Consider the following 15,936-nt stretch of genomic DNA (forward strand, 5'->3'; position numbering starts at 1 on the left):
ATGGGCAGGCCACATTGCACGCAGAGAAGATGGCCGATGGGGTCGAAAAGTGCTCGAGTGGAGACCACGGACTAGCAAGCGCAGCGTAGGACGTCCACCCACAAGATGGACAGACGATCTTGTTAAGGTCGCCGGAAGACGCTGGATGCGGGTCGCTTCCAACCGGCACGTATGGAGGTCCAAGGGGGAGGCCTATGTTCAGCAGTGGACGTCTTATGGCTGAGATGATGATGATGATGATGAATTCAAAATAACTCTATTTATACTATTCATACCTACTGTTTTTATTAGTATTTAACACTAACAAAGTTTTGGTGGTAACTACTGGGAATAAAAATTCCCAGTAGTTACCACTAACCCGAGTTGGTGGTAACTACTGGGAATTTTGATTCCCAGTAGTTACCAGTGGTAAAAGGTGGGAAAAAAATTCCCAGTAGTTACCACTGGTAAAAACTTGGTGGTAACTAGTGGGAATAACCCGTGAGATCCAATCTTTCCTTTGTATTTCGTCCATAGAATATTAGGTGCCAAATAGTCCATCAAATGTGTTACATTGTGTCTGTTGTCTTACTTTTTGTGTATCTACCTAACTATGTTACTCACTCCATTAGTCTTATTTATGCTCGCTACTAAACAAACCTGTAAAATTTTACTGACCCGTGCCATAAACGAAATCTTAAAGCACTTGTGCCATTAAAAGCCAACAGCCTTCCTTGCATACGGCAAGTAAGTAGTTCCGGAAATAGTCCGTCGTGTTTTGATGAAGCATCTCACACGTGCCGGCTTTCCAAACGATAATACTAAAAAAAAATTACTGGCAATAAAGAAACCAACCAGATATCAGGTGACCTGGCCAGGAGGGAATGACAGTTTTTGTCATTTGTTCATCGCAAAAGGTCAGGTATGGTGAGTCTACCATTCAAGTGGCTACCTGGCCCACGGGCGTAGCCAGGTTTTAGTATCGGGGGGGGGTTCAAGAAAATAAAACGACTAAAAGTACATAAAATAACCCTTACACAAGAAAAATATTAGAGACTAGCTGTGCCCGCGGTTCCGCCCGCGTGGAATTCTGTCTGTGTCAGTAAGCGGCTAATTTCTAATCCTAATTTCTCTCCCTCTCCCATGGAGGCGGAACTTGAAGTAAAGTTGACAGATGGATATGCTAGAGGTAAGTAGACCAGATAAAATATTTTAGGTACCACTAAATAAAACTACACTCCAAAATCAATAGTTTTTTTCGCCCTTATTATAATTTTACACGTGATTTTAACGACAGAGTAGGTGTATATCGGACGATACAGTAAGGTATACGCACGCGAGCGAAAGCGAAGCGGCCTGCCTGGCTAGAGCGCCACTCACCGTGGTCTTCTTCAGACTCCTGAGGAAGAGCGCGTGCCGTTTGTAACCTCACTGCGTTGCGAGACTTTCGCGAATGATTTGATTTTTTTCGGGAAGGCATGGAAATGTGTATAAAATGCGAGTCCCAAATCGCTTGACTCCGCAAACGACCAGTGCCGGATTAAGATATTTTGATGCCCTAAGCATTTCTAGACCATGGTGCCCCCTCTCCCTAGGGTCATCAAGATTACATTGAATTTTTTTGGTAAATTGAGTGATGTTCATTGCCGCATTACAGCTGAGAATGGAAAACGGGACCCTATTACTAAGACTTCGCTGTCCGTCCGTCCGTCCGTCCGTCCGTCCGTCCGTCCGTCCGTCTGTCTGTCACCAGGCTGTATCTCACGAACCGTGATAGCTAGACAGTTGAAATTTTCACAGAGATGTATTTCTGTTGCCGCTATAACAACAAATACTAAAAACGGAATAAAATAAAGATTTAAATGGGGCTCCCATACAACAAACGTGATTTTTGACCAAAGTTAAGCAACGTCGGGCGTGGTCAGTACTTGGATGGGTGACCGTTTTTTTTTGCATTTTTTTTTCATTATGGTACGGAACCCTTCGTGCCGGAGTCCGACTCGCACTTGCCCGGTTTTTTTTACTTTTTAGTATGGAAATCAGTCACATAATTTTATCACGAAAATTGACAGTGCTGCAGCAGTAATGTAGCAACAGAGTAATGCTGCTGCAGTCGCCACCCGAATGTCACCTTTGTCATATCTTAGAAAGTAATTGAAAACGCGAGCGAAGCGAGCGCGAAAATTTATCGATATAAAAAACGTAATTTGATAGACAGTTTTACATTTTTACTTTTAGTATGGAAATCAGACACATCAATTTATCACGAAAATTGACAGTGCTGCAGCAGTAACATTGCAAATTGCAACAGAATAATGCTGCTGCAGTCGCCACCCGAATGTCACCTTTATCATATCTTAGAAAGTAATTGATGCGATCCGATAATCGACGATGGCGGAGAAATCCAAAATCCAAACCACCGTATACTATAGGTAATAGTTAGTAATCAATGAAATATGCCGCACGCCTGTTGTTATTTTAATTCTATGAATGTTAATATTCTGAACTTTTCGGGGGGGGGGGGGGGGGGTTTTAACCCCCAAACCCCCCCCCCCCCCTGGCTACGCCCGTGACCTGGCCGTTGTCGCTTCTGAAGCCAGTAAGCGAAAATGTGAACCTTCTGAGTGCGGTCTCGTAAGCAGTGCGTTGAGCATGGACGCGTACTTAGGTTTCCGACCTTTGCGGATATGATGGTCTCTCCCTTTCAATCATCCTCGTCTTCTGTGTCACGCCATCATACGCCCGCTGAAGTCTTGTACGTGCAATTATACATTCGCTCAAAAATGTTAGTAACTAGCACGCATGCATGAGTATGTAGATCCGGTTAAATTACAATTATAAAAACTTTGTTTACATCCAATAACGTTTTTGGTATTTTTTCACTATACTCGTATGTCGCAAATATCGCATTGAGACTTAATTACATCCAGTTCTTGACATAATGCTTCGGTCGTTATTGCCTTCAACGCTCAAAATGGTTGTGCTTTTTAATTTTGTTAATAATGTACACCTTAAAAGATCAGTTTCCGTTTAGGTAATAATGAAAAGTAAAAGTTAGCTCGGGTATTAAGTAATAAATGCATATTTATGTACTTACACGGAATCATTTCGTTCTATCTAAACGTTGGTGGGCGTTTTCTAAAATAAATATCGAAAACCTGATTCTCACAGATCCTGGTGTTTTTGGGTTCTTTCAACTCAGAATCACTAGCATATTCAATTCTGATGATAAAATAAAATGTCCCAAAAATTTGTATGAAAATTGTACGTTCCACTACGCCACGGACATACAAGTGAAAATTTTTTTTATACTAATACGTGACGTAATGGAATGGACATTTTGGGACATCTTTTTTAAATGGTGGGATGGAGAATGCTGTCGATTCTGAGTAGAATGAGCCCAAGAACGTCCAGATTTGAAAGAATCAGGTTTTCAATATTTATTTTAGAAAACGCCCTGCTACGAGAAGTCTTCAATTGCGAAAATTGGTATTTATTCCATTTCTTGTAATATGTTGACTACAATTTAATAATTAGTCCGGTAAACAATAACACTACGAAAACAATCTGTATCTGCACAAATGGAGCAGCGAACCGCGCTATGCCAATTTATATAAATTATCCGATCCTGTGCTGTACCAGTGGTTGGTACACTTTCTAACTTTAATTACCGCCTTTTCCAGTTGTTTGGACTCACATTGTCAACGTTCTTCCGCGTCATTATCGCCGCACTAGAACGTTTATACCATTTCCCATTCCCTATAAACGAGCGGACATTTACTTTGCAAATGCTTGCATAGACCGCGAAAATTAATGACTGGGGCAGAAGCTTTTCCTAGCCTTATTACTCTGTATCACGGTAACATAAGTAAATCCTCACAGTTGAGTTCTCGCCAGGAACGCAATCCTCATAAGTATTTCGGAAGGTTTTTTCGATCGGGTTGCAATTTTGTCAAAAGTGGAAAATTAACTTTTTACATCCCTTTGCAACATTTTCATATATGAAAAATAGCTTCATTATATAATGACTGTTTTGTGATATAAAATACAAAAAAAAAAATCTGTTTCCGCCCGGGATCGAACCGGGGGCCTTGTGCGTGTGAAGCACACGTGATAACCGCTACACTACGGAAACGTTGAGGGCGTCGGCGAAAATGTCGTTCAGTGTTTGTTGTCTCTGTAACGTTATGCTCCACATATGAGAGGAATCGGCAATATATTATTGCATTGCAATTGCAACAAAATGGGTAACAATAACCCGATTGTTGACGTCGCGCTATTAAAAGAAGTGATTTGTATGCTAGGGGGTCATCCATTAATTACGTCACACGAATTTCTGGGTTTTTTTACCCCTCCCCCCCTCCTTGTCACACTTGGTCACATTTGGCAAACCCCTCCCCCCTGGTGTGACGTCACATTTCTTCAACGAAATCGGCAAATATTTATTTAATATTTTATCAAAATATTTTTGACAAAAGAAATATTAGTAATTTTATAACCCAAAACTGATTAAGAAATAAAATTAAACGAATGAAAACGATTATCGTTTCAAAACCTTGTTATTTAAATGATAATTAGCGTATAACATAATTTAAATACATTTTCGGTTACTGATGAAGTTAAAGTGACGTCACAAAGTTTATGACTCCCCCCTCCCCCTTGTCACAACATGTCACATTTTCTTGACCCCCTCCCCCCCCTAAACGTGTGATGTAATTAATGGATGACCCCTAGGTATTAAATTTGATTTATTACAATTTATGTAATAAATGTACATGATCGCTTATCATTTTTGCTACCCATAATCTTATTATTATCGGTAACATAAACTGTAAAGGTTAGATACCAAAATATTGATCTATTGATTTTTATATTATAATATTATCATTTCTCTACTACCTAAATGTTGTCTGGGAGAGATCGCTCTTTAGCGATAAGACCGCCTTTTGTTGCCTTTGTCTTCATGTATTATGTATGTATGTCTCTCTGTAAATGTTTTATTGAGGTTGTGCAATAAAGAGGATTGTGTATTGGATGGTGGTTCGTCAGATATTGGTCACGGTCATCTTCATCTTTTGATACTCAACGTATGCTAAAGTTACGACACGGACTTTGACACGGAGTCATCGATGAATTCTCAATATCTACACAGCAGATTAGCCAACCATCTAAAACAAAGAAATGGCCGGCTAATTACACGGAGATGGCGGCTAACAAAAGATGCATCTTCGTAAGCAATCAACGCATGTGTTGAGTCACCGCGATCACTGATCGCTGCCCGCCTAGAGTTGTGTGCAGTGCATGTTAGAGCTGGCATTGCCGTCTTCGTATAAAGTTCAAAAACCACGGAAGTTTTCGATAAATCCCTTCTTTCCGGGACACCGTGGAATCTTGTTTTTATTTGGACCCTAAATATGAAGTAGCCGAACTTTTGAACGCTTCAAAAACGAGGACATATTCTAAAAAACCCGAAGAGATGGCGGTCCTAGACGCGTCAACGTCATTATGTAAGCTCTAGAGGACAAATATTTGAAGTTTTATGTTGTTTTGTTTGTATAGCTGATCTTATTATTGGATATACATGGATTTACCTTTTCTTAGAAATAATTTTAACAAATCGCCATATTGAGGTTATTTTTAAAATAGGTGTATAATATATGTAGGTATTTGTTTAATTTCGGGCAAAGCTTGTTGCGATGAACAGTCAGTAAGATTGTTAGCCCCAGAGACTGTGTATTTAACTGTCTATTTCGAATGAATGTGTATATAATTTGCATTTAAACATCTCTTGCATTCTTCGGCTCGTGATATTGATAATTGAGGGTTAATAAAATAATTAAATATTAACCAGTTAAAATAACCCTTGAATCGGTTATCTCAATAAAAAGCAATACAAAATAATGTATGCGAATTTATTGAGCTCTACTAATCTCTAATTTTTGCTGATGCTTCTGATTCGCTAACGAATTCCACGAGGTTATCGAACTTGCCATACGAATATTAATTATGTGAACCTAACGCACCTTAATGAGATGGAATGATCCATTACAATAGTAAATATATGTAGACGTGTAGAGGATATTTGAAGACGTTCAATTAAAATGAAATATTGAGATGAGTTATATTCTTATATTACTAAAAAGAATAGTTTTTTTACAGATTCTGCAAATTACATCACAGGCCTCAAATCTTACATGTCGTGGTCAGTGTTATACATTTTAAGCCCCTTAAATCCATTGAAACTTGATTGCACAACGATATCAATGGAAGCTGACTATATAATAGCGACGCCATTAAAGTTGACACCGACCGAGTGCGTTCATGAAACCACGAGCTTGATTGAAGCTTATCTCTTCCCAAGGACAAGGGCTTATTATCGATTGATAATTAGGTAACCAAGCTAATGGATGTTGTGTAATAAGTAATTCAATTGTTTTGGTTAAAAACGAACAAAAATGTTGTAACAATGATGATACTAAGCCTACGCATGACTTGCACACACCACAGTGTTTTGAGCTGTGTTTGGGCGGCTAATTTTTTTATCAAGGCCGGAATGGCAGCCAATTTTTATATGTAAGTAGTTAAGTACCTACTTGGTTTCTACTTACAAAGCGATTGTACAGTTCCGATTCCCTAATCTGCAAGTGCTTTGCTATGTATTTGCTTCTACTACTGTGCTCAATTGTTGCGGTGAATTAGACCGCCTAAAAAAAGATTTTTATTAAATATACTTATAGCCTGTCCGATTTAAATAAAAAAATGGACAGACTATACCTACGTATTTCCTGAGTAACCCTTTGTTTAGTTGGTTGAGCGCTGTAGTTATCAATCCTACCTTATTTGGTAGGATATATTTTCTCGCAAACTGACCAATAGCAGTTATAGTTGTTACAACTATTACGCAAGGGTCCCACTGCGACAAGCGAGAAGGTACAGCTTGTCCTAGCCGTGCTGATTATTAACCTATCACGAATATAACGCGCGTGAATCAAGAGTGCGTGCCCCCCGCAGCGTGAAATTTGCGTACGCTGGCTGAGCAAGCCCGCGTGCGTGACAACGCCGCATGATACTTTGATATGGCTAATGTTTCATATTACTACAAACTTTATTTGTTCAATTTTAGGAGTTTTTCGGGTGTCAGTGCACGAATTTTATAATACCGCGTTTCAGATAAGTTCCGAGGCCTTTGGGGCTGGTTTAACAACATTACAGTACTAGATAACTATATTTTCTTAGACTACATGTCAGAGCAACTTCCAGATTACAAATAAGTAGGTAGGTAATAGTTATTCTAACACGCGGAAAGAATGTAGTCGTCGGGCTCATATAGGTACTCGTGTTGAGTCTATACCTACATATTTATAGTATTACATTTATAATATATAATTTATTTCACCTGAAATATTTAATGCAAAAAAACTGTAAACATTGTTATGACTTTTAGATATCGATCCCCACAAAGGGCATTTCACTGGCGTGGAAATACTTCTATATAAAAAGTTCTTATGATTTCAATAGTTTCAATACTGTGTAATTTCGGTCCGGTTGCATGTTTATGCGCTGTAAATATTTTGTGACGTCGCTTAGGGTAACTATTGTAAGGGTGGTTTAGGGTCGGTGTCGGTGCGGCAAGTCGGTATATCGCTTGTGTATGTTTTCAAAGGGAGGTAAGGTAACATCCATGTAAAAGGTGCCGGTGTGACAACAGCTTGAAAAACAGCGAAAATACACAAAAATACTGTCAATGTTGTATTGTATGTTGCTCTATATTTTATAATTCAGACTTCCTAATGATTTCCTATTTAAATTCTGTATGTAACTAGTTATGACAAATCGTAGTTAGGTATTCCATTTATTTGAGGCGCAGGTCAACGATGTCGTAAGCCTATTGTTACAGCGATTTAATCAGTGCTCGCACTGATCTTGACTTGATATTTCTGGTGATCTATGGGAAGTCATGACATAGATTGCAAAACATTTTTATTTTTGTTACCAACTCATGTTACATCATGGATCGAATCTTGTGATAGATTTAGATACAAATAGAATTCATCAAAATGAATAGTTCTGCTGTAAGATTTTATCATATTTTGATTGACATGACATTTACACCCATTTGGCGATCTGAGGTGTTTTAATTAGTTCTGTGACAACTGATTTACACAAGAAAGAGCTATTAGTAGACAAAGGATTCTGAGAATTCGGTCTGTGCGATCTGAAATCACTGCACAATGTCGTCTGCGCATAAGTACGGCTCGGTTTGATGTCGCGCGCAATCTGACAACGCGCACGACTTGCTTTCTAGTGCCTTGTAGGGTTAGCGGCTATTTCTATGGGCCGATCATGTGAGATTGTGACGTTTGCCTTATTTTTGTAAGGTTTACGGTTTCTTTGTTTTTCTTACAAACATTTAGGTCATTTCTGTTATTACTTTACCTATATGGTACCAAGAGATTGTTGTATTAAGAAATGTGCGAGTAGGAAGACTAAATACATCAACTTTAAATTTTAATATAATGAGTACTATTTAGCTAGGTGGTTGAATGCGAGTTTACTTTGATCGATTGTTGCGAAAGAGGTAAACGCTGAAGTACATTTCTACAACCGTTGCCAAGGCCAGGGCATCCATTACTGAATCGATACCTACCTCGTGTGACACTAGGTCGCTATACGTGTTGACTATGCTCATAGTTATGAGACTTATGAGTGGTATCTTTGTACGTAAGCTACGTACGTAAGCGTAAAAGTTTGAATTTGGTACGTAATTAGGACAGTTTTAGTTACTAGCTTTAGGTAGGAGTAATACGTAGTTTAATTGTTTTAGTTGATGTGGTTTATCATCATATAACAGAGCTTTAGCTTCAATATTTAAGGTTCACTTAACTTCAATTCAAAACATTTTATACCTACCATTAAAACCTACCAAATCTACCAATTTACCTAGTTGATGCATTATAGCCAATAAAAAAAAAAAGCCGTATCAAATTGCCTAATGTTAATATAAGTGTGCGATCTTCAGCGCATTTGTATTACGAAAATTGCGAATTAAACTCATTATCACCTTTGCCTTTTTGAATTACTTCATTATAAAGGAAATAAAAAAAAACTGTCAAGGCTGAATCTATTTTCGTGTAGTTGAAAAAACATTGAATTCCCACGTCGAAACCGTAATGATAAAAACCAAAGATTTGTGTAATTGTTTCTTCTTTCAGTTGTTGTTTTGAAGAGATAGGGGGTCTTTGTGATTTAGACTGAAGTCACTGACGACGGTTACGCTCCACAAAGCTCGGCGGGAGTCCTTCGCTCACTTTAAACAAGTTTTATTTACCACAAGTTCAAAAGTCTAATACTGTACTGACTGACATGCCTCATTGTAAACAAAACAGGTTAACATGTCGTTGCAGACACAATTTGAAGATCGTTTATGAACTCGTGCATTACGCAACAAGGTAAACATATTCAAGTACGAATGTTTGGGTTTTGACACATTCACGATGTTAGTAAACTCGTCTCATGAGCGGTAAAGATAACAGTTATAGATGTGGGCGGTTAAATTGTTTATAACTTAACAAACGCAAGTTGAGATCAGTGAAGGTATCAATTTATTACAGTCGTGCCGATCTCTAGACAACGGTCAAAACAAATCAATCAGATTACGGAATATGCAGTAAAACAACGTAGCTAGATGTTACAATATTGTACCAATTAAGTGTAACCATGAAGATTGACAGAAGAAAGCAACAGGGAGCAGGGCATGACGGCGAAAGTGGAATGTTCGGTCGTTAGGTCTGTATAAATCGGAGAAATAATGACCATCGGTACGGCCCAGGCTGCCGAGTGTCAATGCATGCAGCGTCACCTATTACTCGGCCTGCTAATGGTCGCTTGTTGATGGCCGGCGTGTAAATGTCGCTATCAAACACTCATTTACTCTGATGTAAAGCGCGTAAGAACTCCAGGGTTGGTTAGAACTATTAGGGAGCTAAACATAGGTATATCGCATTGACGTGCACGCAACAAATTTAGTATCTAACCCGAGATAATATTGTCTTTAGTTATGCAATGAATTTTTTTACGAATTCTTTTACGAATACGAATATATACACTCGCGTGCAAAAGTATTGCATCACTTTGCATTTTTTCGTCTGCACCCAATATCTTTATCTTTGTTATTCTATACCCGATTCTGAAAATTTTGGTATCAACTGAAAGCTTATAATGTAACGCATTAAAAAAATACAACGAAATTTCGAATCTGAAGACTACAAAAATCAGAAAACTGAAAGTGGTCGCATAATGCTCCAAAAATAAATCTGCAAACTTAAGAATAAAAGTCATTTTACCAATAATACAATATCGATTATTATAATTTAATTAATACTTGGTATTGCCACCCACAGCCTTCCTTTCACAAACCAAGTTGTTTTTCATAGACCTAATTATTTTTTTAATGTGATGATGAGGAATAGCGTCCCACTCCTCCAGCAACGCTCCCTTCAGCTCCTCAACATTGACCAGGGCAGTATTCCGCTTCCAAACCCTACTTTTTAGGTAGTCTCACACGTGTTCAATGGGGTTAAGGTCCGGGCTCATCGCTGGCCAGTCCATGGTGTCGATGCCCACTTCGAGAAGGTAGGCTGCGGTGGCCCTAGGGGTATGACACGGGACATTATCCTGCAGTAGGATGAACCCCTCATCAAAAATACCGGCATAAGGAACAACATGTTCCTCCAGGATATCAGTGATGTAGTTGGCAGCGGTCAATCCACTGTCACGGCCCTCGCCAGGCACGAAAACCAGCTCTGTCCGCCCGTCGTAGGAAATGCCGCCCCAGAACATTACGGATCCACCGCCATTGGCGACCCTTTCGGAGAAGTAACATTGAGCGAACTGTTCTTCTGGCCTTCTGTAGACTCTTCCTTTTCGGTCACATCCATTCAAGCACATTCTGCACTCTTTCAAGAAGAGAACTGGGGTTCATTGCTCAATGGTCCAGTCCTTGTGATTTTCAGCAAACTCTCTTTAGGCTGTACGGTGTCGCGCGTGGTTTCCATTTTTCCAGGTCTTTTTCACGGGAAAATACGCGGAGATATGTAACGATCGACTTCTGATAAGTGACTGATAACAGCCCCTTTCTGCCCCCCGTTTTATAGGGGTCAAGGGTAGCGCAACTCGTGCGCGTGATAACGTGAAACCGCTCACAAACCGGGAAAATGCCGATAATTTGAAAAATACTGGGTCGGTTTCCATGTTTTTTTACTTTTTGTAAAGCTAAAACTTCAAGGAACATGATTACATTAAAATAATTTAGTGAAATTAACCAGTTTACAAATATATTGGGTGCGGACGAAAATATGCAAAGTGATGCAATACTTTTGCACGCGAGTGTAGGTAGTAGGTAGCCATGATGAAGGTACCATAGTCTAATAAAACATGGTCTTCCATTCCCAGAGTGACACGGGCCTACGTCACAACAACATGGCCGCTATATATAGCGCTATCGCATATTATCATATAGCGCTGTCGCATGATGACGTAGGCCCGTGTCAGTTAGGTGACCTAGAAAAGACGGGAATGGAGTACCAGGCGGAGTATATTATTATACCATGGAAGGTACAAAGTTAACTTAACATTGCAGTAATCCCCATACACCGACGTCACTACCCGTGAACGTCAGGATGGCGGGTGGACCTCGGCGAATTTCAACGAAATATTTATAAACATATTGTACCTGTTTACCTCAGAGTACCTTTTATTTAGAGATGATTAGAGGGAACGAAAGATTAGTGACAAGAGGCCCAACATACATTTAAAGTTCATAATGTTATTTAGTTAAAAAGTTGGAATGTAGACAAGAGTTTCGGATTTTTAGAATTTAAACGTACGTATCGTATTTTTTTAAATAGTTTTTATTTTCCAAATATAGGTACATAACTATGCAACACAAATGTTGAGATAAATTCTATCAAACTAGTGGCCACCTTTAGGTAACCATAATCACTTAATAAGCCTTTTCTAACAAAGTGTTTAGCGACTTGATGTTTATCGGGTGTTCAGTGTCACGTCACGCCTACCTTCGCCACGCTAAGTATTAGACGAAACTAGTGAACCCCGCGCGTTCAACCAGTAATAGTTGCATGCATTGTTTATTTCAGTTAGTCCTAATGACCAGTAATAGCTTAATATTTATTAATAAAACCTATTAGGCGTCGTGATCCGCACGACAACCTGTTATTATCGCCGCCCACCGCTCGTAACGAGCCTGCCACATAATGGGGACGCATGCGCCGCTCAATGAAACACGTGATCACTAAACACTAATGTTTTTACAAAATGAAAAGTAAACCAAGCGAAGCATCATTGAATTTGATGACATTAATATGTAATAATAACCTTTACAGTACATATGGTCCTATTTTCCCGCACTAGTGCGTAAAATATCACTTTTCGCGCGATGTCAAAAGTTTAAAGGGCCATATGTACTGTAAAACGTTGTACGATACACGTGCGAATAGGTAATTCGCAACTCGTGTCGATTTAAAACACTCCCTTCGATCGTGTATTAATTTATCGCCACTCGTTACGAATTTCCTCTTTTCCGCACTTCGTCGCATCGTAAATAACTATTGTGGTTCAAGTTAGTTATTAGTTATTGTAAGAAATGAAAATGACTAAGATTTGTCAAGAGAACATTATACCTAAAGTATCAGTAAGTACATATACCTAAGTCATGTACCTACCTAAAGTATTCGGATCAAGATGAAAATAATTAGGTTCTTCTAACCTTCAGGTACATGTTTGTCCTCATCTTAGTGTTTATGCTAGTTAAATCCACAGTGGATACTCCGGAGCCCACAATAAACGATAAACTTTTGTAACTTACAATCAAAGTTAAATCGAATTACTTTTAATCCGCACGAATAAGTTTATCTGATGGAATCAAACGAACGGACGACACAGAAGAAAAATCGTGTCCGTTATTCCTTAGCTTTAAAATTTGGCCCGTAATTGTGATATTTAGTCTAGTAAATCTACAATTTCCGCCCCATTTTCTATTACTGTTTGGCCGCACCTCCAAATTGGTCGAAGAGTGCCCGAGCCAACGGGTCGATTATCGACATCCAGATCTAGAGGGGCTGCATTAGCCTCCCACGCCATATAATTCGTGGCTATAAAATGATTGTCAACAAACAGGGGTAAGGGGCCTTATTAGCTTGTAAATATTTCGTTCCTTTTTTTAGGGTTCCGTACCCAAAGGGTAAAACGGGACCCTATTACTAAGACTTCGCTGTCCGTCCGTCCGTCCGTCCGTCTGTCTGTCACCAGGCTGTATCTCGCGAACCGTGATAGCTAGACAGTTGAAATTTTCACAGATGATGTATTTCTGTTGCCGCTATAACAACAAATACTAAAAACAGAATAAAATAAAGATTTAAATGGGGCTCCCATACAACAAACGTGATTTTTGACCAAAGTTAAGCAACGTCGGGAGTGGTCAGTACTTGGATGGGTGACCGTTTTTTTTTGCTTTTTTTTTCGTTTTTTTTTGCATTATGGTACGGAACCCTTCGTGCGCGAGTCCGACTCGCACTTGCCCGGTTTTTTTTTTCATTTGTCCTATCGTTATTTCGTTAAGGCCACAAATTAATAAGAAACAATTGACGTTGACAATTGTCAATATAAAATATTAATTAATAATTGAATTTAGTACGTACCTACATACATATTTATTTTAATTACATTCAATATTATGACACTGCTATAAAGGGGTGTGCATAAACATTCCAAAAACGAGTAGAGTAAATTTAACTTATTGAAATGCGCAATTTGTCTGAATTTGAATCGCGCAATACCTATTTAGAGCATTATTCTAACCTATCAGTTGAACGTTGAACTCTTTAAAGTTTACACAGTTGTTGTTTACATGAACAATTTCAAACTGAAAACAATTCCATTTGAAGTTGCTCCCGTTCGATAACTGAAACAATTGCCTATTCTCATTAACGTTCGAGGTGGCAGATGTACAAACATACCGCCTATGTTCGGCAATTGTTTTCAGGACGTTAACACTTTGTGACTGAAACGTCGTGGACAGTTGTAAATAGACAGCGTTTGCGAAATTTGAAAACGTTTTCTAATTTTATGATTACTTTTCAAGTTTCACCTATGGTGTATTCGGGTATTTCGGAGTACTTTATAATGTCGGGTAATTCCGAAAATGGAGTCTAATATAATCTAATATAACTTTTTGCGTGATTTTCAGATTTACACGAATCCACCTTAGCTTATGCGTAATTAAGGTTTGAAATGGTATCTGCATTATACATATTAAATAGTTAGTTTCATATATTCAAATGAGCCATTTGTAGCTCATACTTCGCTTTCACTGAAACATGGTGTGTTCCCAAATTTACTTAGATTCGTAAGAAAATCAAATCTAAGTTTCTTAGTATATTCTCCGCGTAATGTTCTTGTACGTAGTTATTCAATCATATGATCTTTTAGAGATTCTATGTCAACTAGTCTTGCCTAAACATCCGCATGAAGAATATAATTGACTTGTCCATCTCTTGTCATTCTATAAGTAACTGAATACTTTCCCACTTCACCTTCAATACCTTACGTCATGTCATTGTTTATAAACTCTTAACGCATAAGTTATGGTTTCTTGTAACTTTAAAGATTCTGTTTAGTATCTTGCAACAAATAATCAGTAGAATTTTTTGAATAATGTATTTGGCCCAACGGTTACCGTGTATTATCATGTTAAATATTACTTATTTGTGCTTTTTTCAAGCGACCGAAGTTTTTTTTTGTATTGGAGAATTATACCACACCTAGGCTGTTAACCTTTGCCTCAATTGTACTTTTTTCGCTTTGTTGATTTTCGATTAAAGCCACTTCAAAGTTATTATTTCTTTCTTTTATATTGTAAATATGGCCCAGTTACCACGGTTAATGTCGACCTGAAATTGCATGCAGCGGATTAAAATTGTAGAAATTTAACGGTTAATTACAATATTAAATGCTAAACAGGTAATAAAATATATTTATGAGTTCTAATTCTCTCAGTAATTGATGACTTCCCTAACTGTTCGGAAATTAGGTACATACATGCCCAATTGCCAATGGATGAAGGCCGTGAAGGGTCACAAGACATTGGGAAAAAAAATAGCTGTCGTTGATCGTTGGCACTTGCATAGGTACACAATTACACCTACTACCTATGCAATTTATTCTTCGAATACACCAAAAAAACAATGTTTCGATAGGTCATCGACGTCATCGCTTTACGGCCGCAGTCGTAGGCGGGTCGAATCAATGTAAACCGCCGATGCATTAAAGGTTATAGCCAATAGATTGTACAGTTAGCTGGACCCGCTTGGAAAGCCCTTTTACTGTCCTCGGCAGATTGAAGTCGATACTGGTTGTCGGACAAACGATTGAAAGCTAATGAATAGTGTAAATCGATTGAAACTGTCGGTGGGACTTGGGAAACACATTAGGTCGTCTAGATAACGTACGGGTACAACATTGCTTCTTTAACATGTTTAGATAGGATAGGTTTATATATTCGCACAGCCTAATCAATCTACTTTTAACAGGTAGTGTGGTAAGAAACCTATCTAAATCATGGTACTGATTTCCAAAAATAGAAATTCATATTTTATTTATCGATAAGGTACAGAACTACAGACCTTACCTATACCATCGGTCGTCGACTCGGAGTAATTAACAATTGAGCCACCATTAACAGGCGTTCCCCTCTGTCGAGAATAGGCGGCCAATGGTCAACCACATGTCAACCATATGTATGGACTGACGTTTATCTGACATGACGTACCTATACATTTGATGTGCCCCTCCCCCGCAAAAAACGGCAGACTATTTTGTACCGAAAATTTTAGACATGGCGTCTCCGTTGGTTATATCCTCTAAGGTCGTCGATGACCTTTC

General features: G+C 38.6%; 1 non-coding gene across 1 annotated transcript; it reads right to left on the minus strand.

Annotated features, from left to right (window-relative positions):
- Positions 1 to 4,041: 4,041 nt before the first annotated feature.
- Positions 4,042 to 4,114, minus strand: Trnav-cac (transfer RNA valine (anticodon CAC)). The gene has a single exon. It is a non-coding gene; the product is annotated as a tRNA-Val (tRNA).
- Positions 4,115 to 15,936: the final 11,822 nt, after the last annotated feature.

Source organism: Cydia splendana, chromosome 1, assembly GCF_910591565.1.
Source record: "Cydia splendana chromosome 1, ilCydSple1.2, whole genome shotgun sequence".
NCBI classification, from domain to species: domain Eukaryota; kingdom Metazoa; phylum Arthropoda; class Insecta; order Lepidoptera; family Tortricidae; genus Cydia; species Cydia splendana.